We start from the raw sequence: 19,321 nt of genomic DNA, 5'->3' as shown, positions 1-19,321 counted from the left end.
TTTATTTGCAATTATTAGAAAATAATGTTTGTGTGTGTGTGTGTGTGTGTGTGTGTGTGTGTGTGTGTGAGAGAGAGAGAGAGAGAGAGAGAGAGAGAGAGAGAATCTCTTTCACAACATTTACTTTGATGTTTGATGCCTGAACATTATGTTGGGGTGAGTTTTAAGAACTATGAATGAATAGAATAGAATAGAATTTTTTATTGGCCAAGTGTGATTGGACACACAAGGAATTTGTCTTTGGTGCATATGCTCTCAGTGTCCATAAAAGAAAAGATCATCAAGAATTCTAAGGTACAACATTAATGATAGTCATAGGCAGTGGTGGGATTCTGCTGGTTCTAGGTGGTTCGGCCGAACCGTTTGTTGAATTGCCGGTTCACCCCGCCCCTTGCCCCTCCCCTTCCCACCATTACTTACCGGTGTCTGTCGGCGGCCGCGTGGTGCTTGGATCAGGTGGGCAGCGAGGTGCATGGATCGGGTGAGCTTGTGACCGCTGCCCACCCGATCCATGCACCTCGCTGCCCACCCGATCCAAGTGCCACGTGGCCACCGACAGAAGCCTGCCTGCATCCAAGTGTCTCTCTAGCCAGCAATTAAAGCGCCTCGCTGGCCCAGTCACATGAACAGCTAGCCATGCCCACCCAGTCACATGACCACCAAACCACATCCCAAAATAAGCCATGCCCACAGAACCGGTTGTTAAAAAATTTGAATCCCATCACTGGTCATAGGGTACAAATAAGTAATCAGGAAACAATCAATATCAATATAAATCATAAGGATACAAGCAACAAAGTTACAGTCATACAGTCATAAGTGGAAGGAGATGGGTGGTGGGAACGATAAAAATAAATAGTAGTGCAGATTTAGTAAATAGTTTGACAGTGTTGAGGGAATTATTTGTTTAGCAGAGTGATGGCCTTCGGGAAAAAACTGTCCTTGTGTCTAGTTGTTCTGATGTGCAGTGCTCTATAGCCTCGTTTTGAGGGTAAGAGTTGAAACAGTTTATGTCTGGGATGTGAGGGGTCTTTAAATATTTTCACGGCCCTCTTTTTGACTCATGCAGTATACAGGTCCTCAATGGAAGGCAGGTTGGTAGCCATTGTTTTTTCTACAGTTCTAATTATCCTCTGAAGTCTGTGTCTTTCTTGTTGGGTTGCAGAACCGAACCAGACAGTTCTAGAGGTGCAGATGACAGACTCAATAATTCCTCTGTAGAACTGGATCAGCAGCTCCTTGGGCATCTTGAGCTTTCTGAGTTGGCGCAGAAAGAACATTCTTCGTTGTGCTTTTTTGATGACGTGATGAATGAATGAATGAATCAATCAATTGATCGAATAAACAATACTCCAATCAAGAAACTACCAACTCAGACAAATAAGGTAACAGTAAACAACAGTACAATCAAGGAACTATCACCCACTCCCACCAACATTGACAGGGCAAGCCACAAGTATATAAAATGAGACTAATGCCCCTCCCCTTTCTAGCACTGATGATGTTACCTAGTTTAGTAATGAAATGTCTTCAAGAAAACAACCAAGCTGAGAGAGCCCCAAGTGTTGAACAGTCCTCCTTCTCCTCCACTCTACACTACCTTTTAAGCATGGATGATATTACTTAGTCGGGTCATGAAACGTCTGCAAGAAACCAACCAAGCTCAGAGGGCATCAAAGACCCCACAATTCAACCTGGAACGACAAATATGCCCTTCTAGCAATACTACGCTTTTGTTTCGGTGCATTCTGGGAAACCCAGTACATAATTCCAACCATGTACCATGTAGGAGACACAGCGATGATTCGGATCACTTGTGATTTTAAAGAGTGAGACGAAATGATGACCACCCTCTGCTAAATGCCAGAGAGTCTCTGAGAGACTTTTATTTCATGTCACATTTTCAATAATATCCGAAGAAGGATAGGGTGTAAAGGTTTCGCTGATTAGGTATGGATCTGGCTTAAAAGACAATTAATTTTGGACTTTGAACAGACATGCTCCAAATTAATTGGATGTAAATGGATGCATTTTAAAATGGACATTGGAGGAGAGAGAGAGAGAGAGAGGGCCTCCTGGAGCAAACACTCCTTGAGTTAACTCTGTTAGTCAAAACTGTGCAAAAAAATAAAAAAAAAGTCTTCCCAGCATTGCAAACCAAAGAGACTCCTTAAATAAACAGGTAAGACAGGAACTGAATTGGCAGGAAGATGGACACGCCGTTACAAAGATGGAACAGTGGAGAACCAGGAATTATGGTGGATTTCTCAGGAGTTACTGATGCAATAAAGCAAAGTTGGCAAGAGTATCTAGACAAGGGTAAACCGGCTAGATACTTCGAGATGATCTTCGGTGTCAGCAAAGGCTGATCAGCGGACTGATGGCTGGAGGCCCATCAGATCTGAAGTTCAGATTTCCAGAGCGATGGACTTGGAGAAAGCTACATTTCTTCGGTGTTATGCTTCTTTGTTCCGGCTCCTTGCATTTGTCTTGTTTTTAATCGACTTTCGAGATAAAGATGGTGGAAGTTATCTTGAGGTTACACCGATAGAAATTACAGCCATCCATCAGAGTAACAGAGTTGGAAGGGAACTTGGAGGTCTTCTAGTCCAACCCTCTGCTCAGGCAGGAAACCCTATACCATTTCAGACAAATGGTTGTCCAATCTCTTCTGAAAATACCTCCAATGTTGGAGTACCAACATTGGAAGGCAGGTCGTTCCACTGACTAATCCACTGATTAATTAATAGAATAGCGTAACAACAGAGTTGGAAGAGACCTTGGAGGTTTTCTAGTACAACCCCCCACTCAAGCAGAAGATCCTACACAGAACACAATACCCCCCTGGGACCAAGAACACCCCCTTGGGACCAAGATAATGAGATAATGAGAATAAGAGAGTTGGAAGAAAATTTGGAGGTCTTCTAGTCCAACTCAGTCCTAGGCTACATTAACAGAGGGATAGAATCAAGATCACGTGAAGTGTTAATATCACTTTATAAGGCCTTGGTAAGGCCACACTTGGAATCCTGCATTCAGTTTTGGTCACCATGATGTAAAAAAGATGTTGAGACTCTAGAAAGAGTGCAGAGAAGAGCAACCAAGATGATTAGGGGACTGGAGGCTAAAACATATGAAGAACGGTTGCTGGAACTCGGTATGTCCAGTTTAATAAAAAGAAGGACTAGGGAAGACATGATAGCAGTGTTCCAATATCTCAGGGGCTGCCTCAGAGAAGAGGGAGTCAAGCTATTCTCCAAAGCACCTGAAGGTAGAACAAGAAGCAATGGTTGGAAACTAATCAAGGAGAGAAGCAACCTAGAACTAAGAGAAATTTCCTGACAGTTAGAACAATTAATCAGCGGAACAACTTGCCTTCAGAAGTTGTGGATGCTCCAACTCTGGAAGTTTTTAAGAAGATGTTGGATAGCCATTTGTCTGAAGTAGTGTAGGGTTTTCTGGCTAAGCAGGGGGTTGGACTAGAAAACCTCCAAGGTCCCTTCCAACTCTGTTATTCTATTCTAACCCCCGTGCACAAGCAGGAGACCTTATATCATTTCAGACCAATGGTTCTCCAAACTCTTCTGAAAAACCTCTAGAGTTGGAGCATCCAAAACTAGGAAGTGATAAAGATATTTGGGATTGTGTTGGTTTTCCTTATTCTCTTTGTACGATATATTCTGTTTATTCTTGACTCTTCTTTATTACGTATTTAAAATTTGCAAACTTAGCTACTGTCACCTGCTTGCCTTATGGCTGTTGTATGTGTTAAAAAATTTGAATCCCATCACTGGTCATAGGGTACAAATAAGTAATCAGGAAACAATCAATATCAATATAAATCATAAGGATACAAGCAACAAAGTTACAGTCATACAGTCATAAGTGGAAGGAGATGGGTGGTGGGAACGATAAAAATAAATAGTAGTGCAGATTTAGTAAATAGTTTGACAGTGTTGAGGGAATTATTTGTTTAGCAGAATGATGGCCTTCGGGAATAAACTGTTCTTGTGTCTAGTTGTTCTGGTGTGCAGTGCTCTATAGCATCGTTTTGAGGGTAGGAGTTGAAACAGTTTATGTCCAGGATGCGAGGGGTCTGTAAATATTTTCACGGCCCTCTTCTTGATTCGTGCAGTATACAGGTCCTCAACGGAAGGCAGGTTGGTAGCTATTATTTTTTCTGCAGTTCTAATGATCCTCTGAAGTCTGTGTCTTTCTTGTTGGGTTGCAGAACCAAACCAGACAGTTATAGAGGTGCAAATGACAGACTCAATAATTCCTCTGTAGAACTGGATCAGCAGCTCCTTGGGCAGCTTGAGCTTTCTGAGTTGGCGCAGAAAGAACATTCTTCGTTGTGCTTTTTTGATGACGTGATGAATGAATGAATGAATGAATCGATCAATTGATCGAATAAATAATACTCCAATCAAGAAACTACCAACTCAGACAAATAAGGTAACAGTAAACAACAGTACAATCAAGGAACTATCACCCACTCCCACCAACATTGACAGGGCAAGCCACAAGTATATAAAATGAGACTAATGCCCCTCCCCTTTCTAGCACTGATGATGTTACCTAGTTTAGTAATGAAATGTCTTCAAGAAAACAACCAAGCTGAGAGAGCCCCAAGTGTTGAACAGTCCTCCTTCTCCTCCACTCTACACTACCTTTTAAGCATTGATGATATTACTTAGTCGGGTCATGAAACGTCTGCAAGAAACCAGCCAAGCTCAGTGGGCATCAAAGACCCCACAATTCAACCTGGAACGACAAATATGCCTTTCTAGCAGTACTACGCTTTTGTTTCGGTGCATTCTGGGAAACCCAGAACATAATTCTAACCATGTACCATGTAGGAGACACAGAGATGATTCGGATCACTTGTGATTTTAAAGAGTGAGACGAAATGACGACCACCCTCTGCTAAATGCCAGAGAGTCTCCGAGAGACTTTTATTTCATGTCACATTTTCAATAATATCCGAAGAAGGATAGGGTGTAAAGGTTTCGCTGATTAGGTATGGATCTGGCTTAAAAGACAATTAATTTTGGACTTTGCTCCAAATTAATTGGATGTAAATGGATGCATTTTAAAATGGACATTGGAGGAGAGAGAGAGAGAGGGCCTCCTGGAGCAAACACTCCTTGGGTTAACTCTGTTAGTCAAAACTGTGCAAAATAATAATAATAAAAAAAAAGTCTTCCCAGCATTGCAAACCAAAGAGACTCCTTAAATAAACAGGTAAGACAGGAACTGAATTGGCAGGAAGATGGACACGCCGTTACAAAGATGGAACAGTGGAGTACCAGGAATTATGGTGGATTTCTCAGGAGTTACTGACGCAATAAAGCAAAGTTGGCAAGAGTATCTAGACAAGGGTAAACCGGCTAGATACTTCGAGATGATCTTCGGTGTCAGCAAAGGCTGATCAGCGGACTGATGGCTGGAGGCCCATCAGATCTGAAGTTCAGATTTCCAGAGCGATGGACTTGCAGAAAGCTACATTTCTTTGGTGTTATGCTTCTTTGTTCCGGCTCCTTGCATTTGTCTTGTTTTTAATCGACTTTCGAGATAAAGATGGTGGAAGTTATCTTGAGGTTACACCGATAGAAATTACAGCCACCCATCAGAGTAACAGAGTTGGAAGGGAACTTGGAGGTCTTCTAGTCCAACCCTCTGCTCAGGCAGGAATACCATTTCAGACAAATGGTTGTCCAATCTCTTCTGAAAATACCTCCAATGTTGGAGTACTTCTGAAGGCAAGTCCTTCCACTGACTAATCCACTGATTAATTAATAGAATAGCATAACAACAGAGTTGGAAGAGACCTTGGAAGTTTTCTAGTACAACCCCCCACTCAAGCAGAAGACCCTACACAGAACACAATACCCCCCTGGAACCAAGAACACCCCCCTGGGACCAAGATAATGAGATAATGAGATAATGAGAATAAGAGAGTTGGAAGAAAATTTGGAGGTCTTCTAGTCCAACTCAGTCCTAGGCTACATTAACAGAGGGATAGAATCAAGATCACGTGAAGTGTTAATATCACTTTATAATGCCTTAGTAAGGCCATACTTGGAACCCTGCATCCAGTTTTGGTCACCATGATGTAAAAAAAAGGTTGAGACTCTAAAAAAAGTGCAGAGAAAAAAGTGTAAAGATGATTAGGGGGCTGGAGGCTAAAACATATGAGTTTGCAGAAACTGAGTATTCTAGTTTAATGAAAAGAAGGACTAGGGATGACATGATAACAGTGTTCCAATATCTCAGGGCTGCCACAGAAGAGGAGTCAGGCTGTTCTCCAAAGCACCTGAAGGTAGAACAAGCAATGGTTGAAAACTAATCAAGGAGAGAAGCAACCTAGAACTAAGAGAAATTTCCTGACAGTTAGAACAATTAATCAGCGGAACAACTTGCCTTCAGAAGTTGTGGATGCTCCAACTCTGGAAGTTTTTAAGAAGATGTTGGATAACCATTTGTCTGAAGTAGTGTAGGGTTTTCTGGCTAAGCAGGGGGTTGGACTAGAAAACCTCCAAGGTCCCTTCCAACTCTGTTATTCTATTCTAACCCCCGTGCACAAGCAGGAGACCTTATATCATTTCAGACCAATGGTTCTCCAAACTCTTCTGAAAAACCTCTAGAGTTGGAGCACCCACAACTTCTGAAGGCAAGTTGTTCCACTGATTAATTGTTCCAACTGTCAGGAAGTTTCTCCTTCGTTCTAAGTTGCTTCTCTCCTTGATGAGTTTCCATCCATTGTTTCTTGTCCTGCCTTCGGGTGCTTTGGAGAATAGCTTGACTCCCTCTTCTTTGTGGCAGCCCGTCAACTATTCTGCTGTCATATCACCATCAGTCCTTCCTTTTTTGATTAAACTAGACATAACCAATTCCTGCAACCGTTCTTTGTATGTTTTAGCCTCCAGTCCCCTAATCATCTTCAATCAGAATAGAGCTGGAAGGGACTTTGAATATCTTCTTGTTCAATCCCCTGCTGAAGTAGGAGACCACAGCAGCAGCAGTGGTCGGTGTCAAATAATTTAACAACCGTTTCTCTGCCCTAATGACATGCTGGGTGGGTGTGGCCATGGTGGGCATGGCCAGGGGGTGTGACAGGCAGAACTCACCCTCCTCCATCCCCCTGGGAGCAAAAATGGGCCACAGGGAGGCTCCTGGAAGGGGAGGGGAAGGGCAAGGCCAGCCAGCAATTTAACTACGGGTTCTCCCAAACTGGTCTGAACCGGGTGAATCCCACCACTGGATTTCAGACAAGTTACTGTCCACTCTCTTAAAAGCCTCCAGTGTTGTAGCACCCACAACTTCTGGTGGCAGGCTGTTCCACTGGTTAATTCTCCTCACAGTTAAGAAGTTTCTCCTTAATTCCAGGTTGCTTCTTTCCTTGGTTAGTTTCCATCCATTATTTCTTGTCTTGCCCTCTGGGGCTGTTGTGTCCTCCTCACCTCCGTCCGAACGATGGTTTAATTAGCCGGCTCTTATCAGCTCTGGCAGCAAAAGAGCCAGCGTCTGCCAAGAGCCCTGGATAGCTGCCAAGACGCTGGTGAGTCACAACCTTCAGCTCTAGTCAATCCGTGGATTTGTTTGATACAAAGAGACACACCAGCTCTTGCTGCCTTTTATATCCTGTGGGGTGTGGCTCCATGACTCAGCACTTCCTAGGCCTGCCCCTCCCCTGTTTCTGTCGTTCCCTTCTCTCCTGCCTACGAAACCTGGGATTGAGCCAAGCCTGATTGCTGTCAGCTGGGTCTGCAGGCGTGGCCTGGGGGGGGAAGAGTCAGGAGAAGGAGGCCTCGTTATCCCTTTCTCTTGGCCTGTTTCTGGCTCCTGGAGCTGATCCAGGGAGACCAGTGCTTCCGAGGTAAGTCCTGACGGCCCTTCCCCCTCACTGTCCAAATCACTTTTTGGCAGCAGGGCCAGCTCTGAGTCACTTTCTGGCAGCAGGGCCGGCTCCAAGGCACTTTCGGGCATGGGGCCAGATTCGGGGGCGGGAGCCACAACAGGGGCTTTGGAAAATAGGTAGACATGTTTAGACAGCTGGTGAACAATAAATTGATTTAAGGTATCAATGCCATGTTTTTGTCTACAAACTACAAAAATAAAAATAAATGGTGCACCAAAGTTATTAACGGTTGAATTGTCCCATCATACTGAGACCTCTCATCAGCGGTCAGCTCAAATTTACACCTTTGCAACATAAACCAAATAGATTTCACAAGTTTTAATGCAGGGAAATAAACCCTGAATTATGGCTAGAAAAAGAGCCGAGATTCCACCAAGATATTAAAGGGGCAAGATAGTAACTTTCTAATGGTGCCCTTAATGGATTTTGAAATAAATCACGAATTCCAAGAAACAATAGAGGTCAAAAGAAAGGCTGAGTTGTATAATTGAAAATTGGGGAAATTAAATCTACTATCGATAAGAAAGTCGTAATTTTTTTATTAAAAAAAATCTAGCAATCTGAGCATCCCATAAAACTTTTGAAGTATCTTATATATCTGTTTTAAAACACCTTTCGGATATGAGGACCAAACCTTAATCTTATCCTATCATTATTCCCATAATAATGGTTCCCATTTCATTGTTATTTTTCCTATTGCTGCTGTCTTCTTCTCCTTCTCCATCTTCCTTCTCTTCTCTTCTGCTCCCTCTCCCTATTCCTTCTCCTTCAATCCTCTTCCTCACATCTTTCTGTTTCTCTCTCTCTTCTTCTTTCTTTCTTCTCCTTCTCCTTTCTTTCTCCTTCTCTCCTTCTCTTTTCGTCTTCAGTCCTTCCTCCCCATCTCCTCTTTCTCCTCTTTCTCTTCTTTTTTCTCCTTCTCTTCTTTCTCTTCCTCCTTTGTCTTTTTCCATGCCCTCCCATCCTCCTCCTCCTCCTCTCTTATCTTTCTTTCTTCTCCTTCCTCCCTCCTCCTCCTCACATTTTTCTGTTTCTCTCTCTCTTCTTTCTTTGTTCTCCTTTCTTTCTCCTCCTCCTGCCTTCCCTCCCTCCCTCCCTCCCTCCCTCCCCTCCTCCTCTTTCTTCTCTTTCTTTCTCCATCTCTTCCTTCTTCTCTTCTTTCTTCTCTTTTTCCTCTCCTTTCCCAACTCCCCCTCTTTCTTATCTTTTTTCTCCTCCTTTTCCATCTCCTCCTTCTCCTTTTCCCCTTCCTCCTTCCCTCCATCCCTCCTCTCTCCTCTTTCTTTATCCACCTCTTCCTTCTTCTCTTCCTCCTTCTCTTCCTCTCCTTTCCAACCTCCCTCTTTCTTATCTTTTTCTCCTCCTTTTCCATCTCCTCCTTCTCCTTTCCCTTCCTCCTTCCCTCCATCCCTCCTCTCTCCTCTTTCTTTATCCACCTCTTCCTTCTTCTCTTCCTCCTTCTCTTTTTCTCTCCTTTCCAACCTCCTCCTCTTTCTTATCTTTTTTCTCCTTCTTTTCCTTCTCCTCTTTCTCCTTTCCCCTTCCTCCTTCCCTCCCTCCCTCCTCTCTCATCTTTCTTTATCCACCTCTTCCTTCTTCTCTTCTTCCTTCTCTTTTTCTCTCCTTTCCATCCTCCTCCTCTTTCTTATCTTTTTTCTCTTCCTTCCTTCTCTTCCTTCTCTTTCTCCCCTTCCTCCTTCCCTCCCAACCCCTCCTCTTATCTTTGTTCCTCCTCTTCCTTCTCCTTCTCCTTCTCCTTCTCCTCCTTCTCCTTTTCCCTCCCACCCTCCTCCCTCCCTCCCCTCTTTCTTCTTCTTTCTTCACCTCTTCCTTCTTCTCTTTCTCCTTTCCAATCTCCTCCTCTTTCTTATCTTTTTCTCCTCCTTCCTTCTCTTCTCTTTCTCCCCTTCCTCCTTCCTCCCAACCCCTCCTCTTATCTTTGTTCCTCCTCTTCCTTCTCCTTCTCCTTCTCCTTCTCCTCCTTCTCTTTCTCCTCCTCCTTCCCTCCCTCCCTCCCCTCTTTCTTCTCTTTCTTTCTTCACCTCTTCCTTCTTCTCTTTTCCTCTCCTTTCCAACCTCCTCCTCTTTCTTATCTTTTTCTCCTCCTCTTCTCCTCTCCTCCTTCTCCTTCCTCCCTCCTCCTCCTCCTCCCTCTTCCCTTCTTCTTCTCCTTCCTCTCCTCTTTCTCCTCTTTCTCTTCTTTTTTCTCCTTCTCTTCTTTCTCTTCCTCCTTTGTCTTTTTCCATGCCCTCCCATCCTCCTCCTCTCTTATCTTTCTTTCTTCTCTTCTTCCTTCTCTCCCTCCCTCCTCCGCCTCACATTTTTCTGTTTCTCTCTCTCTTCTTTTTCTTTGTTCTCCTTTCTTTCTCCTCCTCCTGCCTTCCCTCCCTCCCTCCCTCCCTCCCTCCCCTCCTCCTCTTTCTTCTCTTTCTTTCTCCATCTCTTCCTTCTTCTCTTCTTCCTTCTTTCCTCTCCTTTCCAACCTCCTCCTTTCTTATCTTTTTCTCCTCCTTTTCCATCTCCTCCTCTCCTTTCCCTTCCTCCTTCCCTCCCTCCCTCCTCCTCTCTCCTCTTTCTTTATCCACCTCTTCCTTCTTCTCTTCCTTCTTCTCTTCTTCCTTCTCCTTTCCCTCCCACCCTCCCTCCCTCTTTCTTATCTTTTCTCCTCCTTTTCCATCTCCTCCTTCTCCTTTCCCTTCCTTCCTCCCTCCCACCCTCCCTCCCTCCCTCCCTCTTTCTTCTCTTTCTTTCTTCACCTCTTCCTTCTTCTCTTCTCTCCTTTCCAATCTCCTCCTCTTTCTTATCTTTTTCTCCTCCTTCCTTCTCTTCTCTTTCTCCCTTCCTCCCTCCCAACCCCTCCTCTTATCTTTGTTCCTCCTCTTCCTTCTTCTTCCTCCTCCTCCTCCTCCTTCTCCTTTTCCCCTCCCACCCTCCCTCCCCTCCCCTCTTTCTTCTCTTTCTTTCTTCACCTCTTCCTTCTTCTCTTTTTCCTCTCCTTTCCAACCTCCTCCTCTTTCTTATCTTTTTTTCTCCTCCTTTTCTTTCTCCTCCTTCTCCTTCTCCCTTCCCTCCCTCCTCCTCCTCCTCCCTCTTCCCCTTCTTCTTCTCCCTTCCCTCTCCTTGACCCTCCCCGCTTCCTCTTTTCCTTCTTCTTCCTTGAGTTGTTCCAAAACAATCATCCAGGAGAGGAAATGTATCCATATTGGGTTGTTTTAAATAAATAAAATGCCCAGCATATCTGCTAAAAAAAAAAAAAAGTAAGCCAAGTGTGGAGAAAAACCAACAGTTTGGCATCCAGTCAACTGACTTTTGGCCAAGAAGGTTGCAATTTAATACTAGCATTAGAACTTGGCTGTCGGCCTGTGAACAATGTCATAATCTAATAGTCACTTTTGCTAACAGCGAACTCTGGTTCTCTTTTTGTTAGGGAAGCGAATTGGACCCCCCCTAGAAATAAAACAGTGGTTTCATTAAACCAGGTTCCTAGGATCTCAGAACTGGAAAGGATTTTCAGGTCAAGGACTCCAAGCCCTGCTCAGAATAGGACCCCAAAGCCTTTGCAACAAACGGGACATTTTATTCATTTATTTTTATTTTATTTATTTGTCAAACACAGCAATATATATAAGTATAAGCATGAAATAACTATACGAATTGGATACAATCAAAAGGAACATTATGAGAGGGATGGTAGCACGCTGGTGCTCTTATGCACGCCCCTTACAGACCTCTTAGGAATGGGGTGAGGTCAACAGTAGACAGTCTTTGGTTAAAGCTTTGGGGATTTGGGGAAGAGACCACAGAGTCAGGTAGTGCATTCCAGGCATTAACAACTCTGTTACAGAAGTCATATTTTCTACAATCAAGATTGGAGCGATTCACTTTAAGTTTAAATTTATTGTGTGCTCTTGTATTGTGGCAATTGAAGCTGAAGTAGTCTTCAACAGGAAGGACATTGCAGCAGATGATTCTATAAATTAAACTCAGGTCATGCCGAAGGCGGCGGAGTTCTAAATTTTCTAAACCCAGGATTTCAAGTCCGGTGGAATAAGGTATTTTGTTGTGATCAGAGGAGTGGAGAACTCTTCTTGTAAAATATTTCTGGACACGCTCAATTGTATTAATGTCCAAAATGAGGTGTGGGTTCCAGACAGGCGAGCTGTATTCGAGAATTGGTCTAGCAAATGTTTTGTATGCTCTGGTTAGTAGTGTAATCTTTCTGGAGAAGAAGCTACGCAAGTTTAAGTTTACAACTCTTAAAGCCTTTTTGGCGATGTAGTTGCAGTGGGCTTTGGCACTTAGATCGTTTGATATGAAAACTCCAAGGTCTTTGACGGGGTGAGGGTCATCTACAAGGTAATGTCCATCAAGCTTGTATTTAGTTTTCTGATTCTTTTTTCCAATGTGTAAGACAGAGCATTTGCTGGTTGAGATTTGGAGTTGCCATATTTTTTGACCATTCCAACACAAAGTCAAGGTCTTTTTGAAGGGTAGCCGTGTTGTTGATAGTATTAAATAGTTTAACATCATTAGCGAAGAGAACACAATTACTTATAATATAAGAAATGCTATTCACATATCTAGTGAACAGCAAGTCCTCCCCTATTTCTAGCCAATTGTCCATGTATTTTTAAATAAATATACACACTACTGACAAAGTGTGAAATTGGGTGTTTAATAGGATGCCTAGAAAATACAAAAATTCTAAAGATGGGGGCATAAAAATTTGAAAGTGTAATATTTCAAAATTTTTCTAGGCTTTCTATTCAGTGCCAAAAGTCAAACCGGTAAAGTATAAAATATTCCACTAAAATGCAATTCTAGCCTTCCATGTAGGTCAAAACAGGTCTCTTACTCTTGCAATTTTTAGTAAGAAAGTCCTGTATCTTATTTTACATTTCTTCTTTCATTCCTTCTTTCATTCCTCGCATCCTGGACATAAACTGTTCCTGGATCCTGGACATAAACTGTTTCAACTCCTACCCTCAAAACGACGCTATAGAGCACCGCACACCAGAACAACTAGACACAAGAACAGTTTTTCCCCGAAGGCCATCACTCTGCTAAACAAATAATTCCCTCAACACTGTCAGACTATTTACTGAATCTGCACTACTATTAATCTTCTCATCGTTCCCATCACCAATCTCTTTCCACTTATGACTGTATGACTATAACTTGTTGCTGGCAATCCTTATGATTTATATTGATATATTGATCATCAATTGTGTTGTAAATGTTGTACCTTGATGAACGTATCTTTTCTTTTATGTACACTGAGAGCATATGCACCAAGACAAATTCCTTGTGTGTCCAATCACACTTGGCCAATAAAATTCTATTCTATTCTATTCTATTCTTTAAATATGTCTTTTTTTAAAAAAAGGTTAAAGTTAATCCTACCACTAACCCTAACCGTAAATTAACCCTAACCCTAGTCCAAAAACTAACTTAAACCTAGCCCTAACCCTGACCCTAGCCCTGATATTGACTTTGACCAAGTGATGAAATCCAAATTATTTTTACTACCAGTTCTATGGGCGTGGCTTGGTTGGCATGGCTTGGTGGGCATGGCAGGGGAAGGATACTGCAAAATCTCCATTCCCAACCCACTATGGGGCCAGCCAGATGTGGTATTTGCCGGTTCTCCAAACTACTGAAAATTTTTGCTACTGTTCTCCAGAACCCACTGGATTTTAACCCTGCCTTGACTCCCAATTTAACCTTAGACTTAGCCTCTGACCATAAAACTAACCCTAGCCCTGACCCTGACCTTAATTCTGACCCCGGCCCTGACCCCCAATTTAGACTTAACCATGACCCTGACCCTGACCTTCACCCTCACCCCCAATTTAGTCTTACACTTAGCCCCAACCTCTAGCCCTAACCCTGACCCCCAATTCCCTTCCCTTCCCTTCCCTTCCCTTCCCTTCCCTTCTCTTCTCTTCTCTTCTCTTCTCTTCTCTTCTCTTCCATTCTTTTTAATTATTTTTTCTCTTCTCTTCTCTTCTCTTCTCTTCTCTTCTCTTCTCTTCTCTTCTCTTCTCTTCTCTTCTCTTCTCTTCTCTTCCCTTCCCTTCCCTTCCCTTCCCTTCCCTTCATTTCATTTCATTTCATTTCATTTCATCATCTTTATTATAGTATTTTATAGTGAAGCCAGTCAGTGATTCTTAATGTATTTTATATATTTTTAAAGCTTTTGACTGACAAAAATTATTTCTATTCATAGGAAATATCTTTAACAAAAAAGAACTCAACAGGACTGTCCTCTCACGTTTGCTTCATGTATTAGTTAATATAAAGGGAAAGGAAAGGAAAGGGAAGGGAAGGGAAGGGAAGAAAAGGGAAGGGAAGGGAGGGGAGGGGAGGGAACGGAAGGGAAGGGAAGGGAATGCAGAATAAGAAGAGAAGAGAAGAGAAGAGAAGAGAAGAGAAGAGAAGAGAAGAATAATTTGGTATCACTGAAGATTGATCATAGCTCAAAACAGAGTCAATGAAACAAAAACTGAATATCTCACTGAAGAACAGCAATTGCTACCTGATTTCATTAATCAAGAATCTTAAATAGACTATCCAGGTTCAAAAATCAAATACTTTTCATACACACATTTTTGGAGCCATTTAAAGAAGAAATTAGTTATTCCATCTTTTGTGGATTTTTCTCTTTTCATTTGGAGTGAAATTAATGAGATCAGAACTTAATTGCCAGCTGGTCGATTATGTGATGTAAATTATTTCAAAAACCACTTTCTTTTCTCCTTATCTTTTGAAAGTTTTCTTTAGCAATACTAAGTTTCCTTTCCTTTCCTTTCCTTTCCTTTCCTTTCCTTTCCTTTCCTTTCCATCCCTTCCCTTCCCATCCCTTCCCTTCTTCATCCATTTACTTCTTTTCCTTTTCCTTTCCCTTCCCCTTCCCCTTCCCCTTCCCTTCCTTTCATTTCCTTTCCTGTCCCTTCCCTTCTTCATCCATTTACTTCCTTTCCTTTCGTCCCTTCTCCTCCCCTTCCTTCCTCTGTCTCTCTCTCCCTCTTTCCCTCCTTCTGTCCCTCCAAAGAAAGAAAGAAAGAAAGAAAGAAAGAAAGAAAGAAAGAAAGAAAGAAAGAAAAGGGGAGGGAAGTAAAGGAAGGGAAAAAGGAAGGGAAAAGAAAGGAAGGGAAGGGAAGGGAAAGGAAAGGAAAGGAAGGAGGGAGGGACAGGCAGGCAGGGGGGAAAAAGCAAAAAAATGAAGGGTGGATTTGATTTTGGAAAGGAATAAGTAATGATCGAACATTAAAGAAGACATTTCAAAAAAAATTCTTCAGCCTCCAGAAAGAGAAAGAAGGCACAAAAATAATTCAAAACGATCTAACTTCATTTCCTGTGGTGTAAGATGGAGTAGAGAAAAATTCAAACACGCTTTTAAGATCCTGTCACTCTTATCCTTAAAACCACGAAAAGCATCCCTCGACCTGGCTTACCTCAAAGGGCCTGACTGTGGTTGTAGCTTTTCCTGCTAGAGCAGGAGTCTCCAACCTTGGCAACTTTAAGACTTGTGGACTTCAACTCCCAGAATTCCCTCAGCCCTGTGCTAGAGAACATAAACGGTCGGCAATCAGACTTGATGGATCTCCCGTGAAGAAGCACTTTGAAGGCAAGCAGGAGAAGGGAGGAGATGGAAAAGACTCAGCGATTCCTTTCTGACTGCCTTGTTTTCTAAATTTATTGCCTTTTCTTGGACCCGAATTTGTGGAATTCCTCCAAAGGATTCAACCCTTGCCAAATCACAGGTGTGTGTGCACTATTGATTCATCCCACGCTCACAAGAGTTGTTCCCATTAACTCTGAGCAGAAAGGGTCTAGGACAGCAGTTCTCAACCTGTGGGTCGCGACCCCGTTGGGGGTCGAAAGACGATTTGCCAGGGGTCGACTAAGACCATCGGAAATATGGGAAGTATACTTGTGTTGTGCTGGAGAACCGGTAGCGGAAATTTTGAGTAGTTCGGAGAACCGGCAAATACCACCTCTGGCTGGTCCCGGAGTGGGGATGGAATGGAGATTTTGCAATATCCTTTCCCTGCCATGCCTACCAAGCCATGCCCACCAAGCGACGCCCACCAACCCACACCACATCCACCAAGCCACACCCACAGAACCAGTAGAAAAAAAAATTGGATTTCACCACTGAGACAAACCCAATTCCTGCAACTGTTCTTCATATATTTTAGCCTCCAATCCCTAATTATCTTTGTTGCTGTTTTCTGCACTCTTACCAGAGTCTCAGCAACTTTGTTATATATTGGAGATCAGAACTAAATGCTATATTCCAAGTCTGGTTTTATCAATGCATTATAAAATGGTACTAACAGTTCAGATAATCTTGCTGAAGGAAGAAGTATTTTCTATTATTCCCTTAGATATTTTCTGATCTGACTTCCTCCTCCTCCTCTTCTCAATAAACCCTACTCCCTTCTAGCATTGATGATGTTACCTAGTTGGATCATGAAATGTCTGAAAGAAAGCCAGCAAGCTCAGAGAGCACCAAGGACCCCTCGTTTCAACAAAGCAGAATAATAATTTGAAAATGTAGACATGTTATAAAATAAATACTGCCTGCAGACTCTATTCCTAACCATTAGCATTAATCATCAGTCTTCTTCTTCTTCTTCTTCTTCTTCTTCTTCTTCTTCTTCTTCTTCTTCTTCTTCTTCTTCTTCTTCTTCTCCTTCTCCTTCTCCTTCTCCTTCTCCTTCTCCTTCTTCTTCTTCTTCTTCCTCTCCTCCTCCTCCTCCTCCTCCTCCTCCTCCTCCTCCTCCTCCTCCTCCTCCTCCTCCTCCTCCTCCTCCTCCTCCTCCTCCTCCTCCGCCTGTCTTCTAATACTTGAAAAGCTATCACAGGGTAGAGAGTACATGCAAGGTAAATCCTTTGGAAGAGGTTGGGCAGCCATTTGATATAAGGTCTCCTGCTCAAGCAGGGGATTGAACTAGAAGACCTCCGAAGTCCCTTCCAACTCTATCATTCTACCTATTTCTTCTCAGGTAGAATTTGGTGGCAACTCTATTGCTGTTCCTACTCATTTCCTCCCCCTTTGCTGAACAGCCTATCATCTCTTCCCCTCCGAGCGCCTCTGTTTCCTCTTTGTCCACTTGATCATTCCTTACAACTCTGCTAATAGCCAACCAGATTTTCACTGCAAGGTAGCAGAGTATATAATAACCTGCAATTATTGCCTGTTTAGTCTCTCCCTTGTGTCTTCTTATTCTCCCGTGCACCCGATCTCAGTGTTGCTTTTCTGCTGATTTTACTACCCCATTAATTACCATTGAGAAAAAATGTCTGAGTGGGGAGCAGGGGGAGACATGCCGTCACCTCCCAGAGCTGGCCGCTGGTAAAATGCAGGCACCGCCTGGCATCCAGCTTTATTTATTTATTTATTTATTTATTTATTTATTTATTTATTTATTTATTTATTTATTTATTTATTTATTTATTTATTTATTTATTTATTTATTATTCAAATTTCTATACCGCCCTATCTCCCGAAGGACTCAGGGCGGTTTACAGCCTTATAAAACATAAAGTATAAAATAAATACATGTTAAAACAACATATAAAAAACTTATTCCATTAGGCCAAATTTAAAACTATAGTTAAAAGTACAAAACCCCATTTAAAATTAATTTTAAAATTAAACCCTAGGCCAGCCCTGCACAAATAAATAGATGTGTCTTAAGCTCGCGGCGGAAGGTTCGAAGGTCTGGAAGTAGACGTAATCCTGGGGGGAGCTCGTTCCAGAGGGTGGGGGCCCCCACAGAGAAGGCCCTTCCCCTGGGTGTCGCCAATCGGCACTGCCTGGCGGACGGCACCCTGAGGAGTCCCTCCCTGTGAGAGCGTATGGGTCGGTGGGAGGTAGGGATATTTAGGGATATCTCCAACAGGTGGCAACTGAGCTTCAGAATAACGGAACAATGGAGTTGGAAGGGACCTTGAAGGTAAATCTCAAGGGTCCTTGAGTGGCTCAGACTGCTAAGACAGTCTGTTATTAACAGCAGCTGCTTGCAATTACTGCAGGTTCAAGTCCCACCAGGCCCAAGGTTGACTCAGCCTTCCATACTTTGTAAGGTAGGTAAAATGAGGACCCAGATTGTTGGGGGGCAATAAGTTGATTTTGTATATAATATACAAATGGATGAAGACTATTGCTTGACATAGTGTAAGCTGCCCTGAGTCTTCGGAGAAGGGCGGGATATAAATGCAAATAAATCAAAACAAAACAAAACAAAACAAAACAAAACAAAACAGAGCTGGAAGGGAGCTTGAAGGTCTTCTAGTCCAGCCCCCCTGCTCAGAGAGGAGACCCTGTATACCAGTGATAGCTAACCTTTTCTCGAATGCAATGCATGTGTGCCCCCCGTGTATGCACCCCACTCCCACACATGACCCCCAACCCTGCACATACATGCACGTGTCTGCATGCCCCCTGCCCCCTGCATGTGTGCATGCCCTCTGCTGCACATGCGCCCCCCCCAAATGCAACCCCAATGCATGCATGGCAGAGACCCGAAGACCACCTATTGTGGCTCCAGCCCCCGAACCTGGCCCCATGCCCGAAAGTGACTCTGAGAGTGAGGGGGAAGGGCCGGTAAGGCTTACCTCAGGAGCACCGATTCCTTTGGTCCGGCTTCAGGAGCCAGAACCAGGCCAGTCGGAGGACGTAATGAGGCCGACATCCCCTGATTCCTCCCTTCCTCAGGCTACGCCTACAGACGCAGCTGATAATCATACTAATCAAGCCTGGATCGACCCGCGCTTCAGAACATTAGAGAGACGGCATCATCAAAGGGAAGGGTGGGGCAGGAGGCCAACCCCACAGGATATATAAGGAGCTTTGGGTCTGTTCTCAGTTCCACGGGAAGCAAATTAGCTGAACCGTGTCGACGTGAGCTGAAGTCTTAATCTGTTTGAACTTCTTGGCAGGCAGCTGCGTTTTCTCGGCCAGGACTGATAGGAGCCGTGTAACTACTGGCTGTAGGCCAGCTTGCTACTCCAAAGTGAGGACGGAGTCAGAACACCACCTGGCTCATGGGAGATGTGCACCAGGGGTGGGTTCTACTTACCTTTACTACCAGTTCGCACCGTGCCCGCGCGTGTGCTCTTCTGCGCATGCGCAGATCACTTTTGATGATGTTCAGGTCAGTGGGCGGAGCCTCCTGATGGTTTTACTACCGGTTCTATAGAACCGGTCTGAACCCGGGGGCAACCCACCACTGGTGCGCAGGCATGCGTGGTGCAGCTGAGCTGGGATGACGACTTGTGTGCCCACAGAGAGGGCTCTGGGTGCCACCTCTGGGATGCATGCCATAGGCTCTCCACCACGGCTATATACCATTTCAGACAAGTGACTGTCCAGTCGATTTTGAAAAC

This window comes from Ahaetulla prasina, chromosome 2 (assembly GCF_028640845.1).
Source record: "Ahaetulla prasina isolate Xishuangbanna chromosome 2, ASM2864084v1, whole genome shotgun sequence".
Classification (NCBI taxonomy): domain Eukaryota; kingdom Metazoa; phylum Chordata; class Lepidosauria; order Squamata; family Colubridae; genus Ahaetulla; species Ahaetulla prasina.
Note: the sequence above shows the minus strand (reverse complement) of the source record.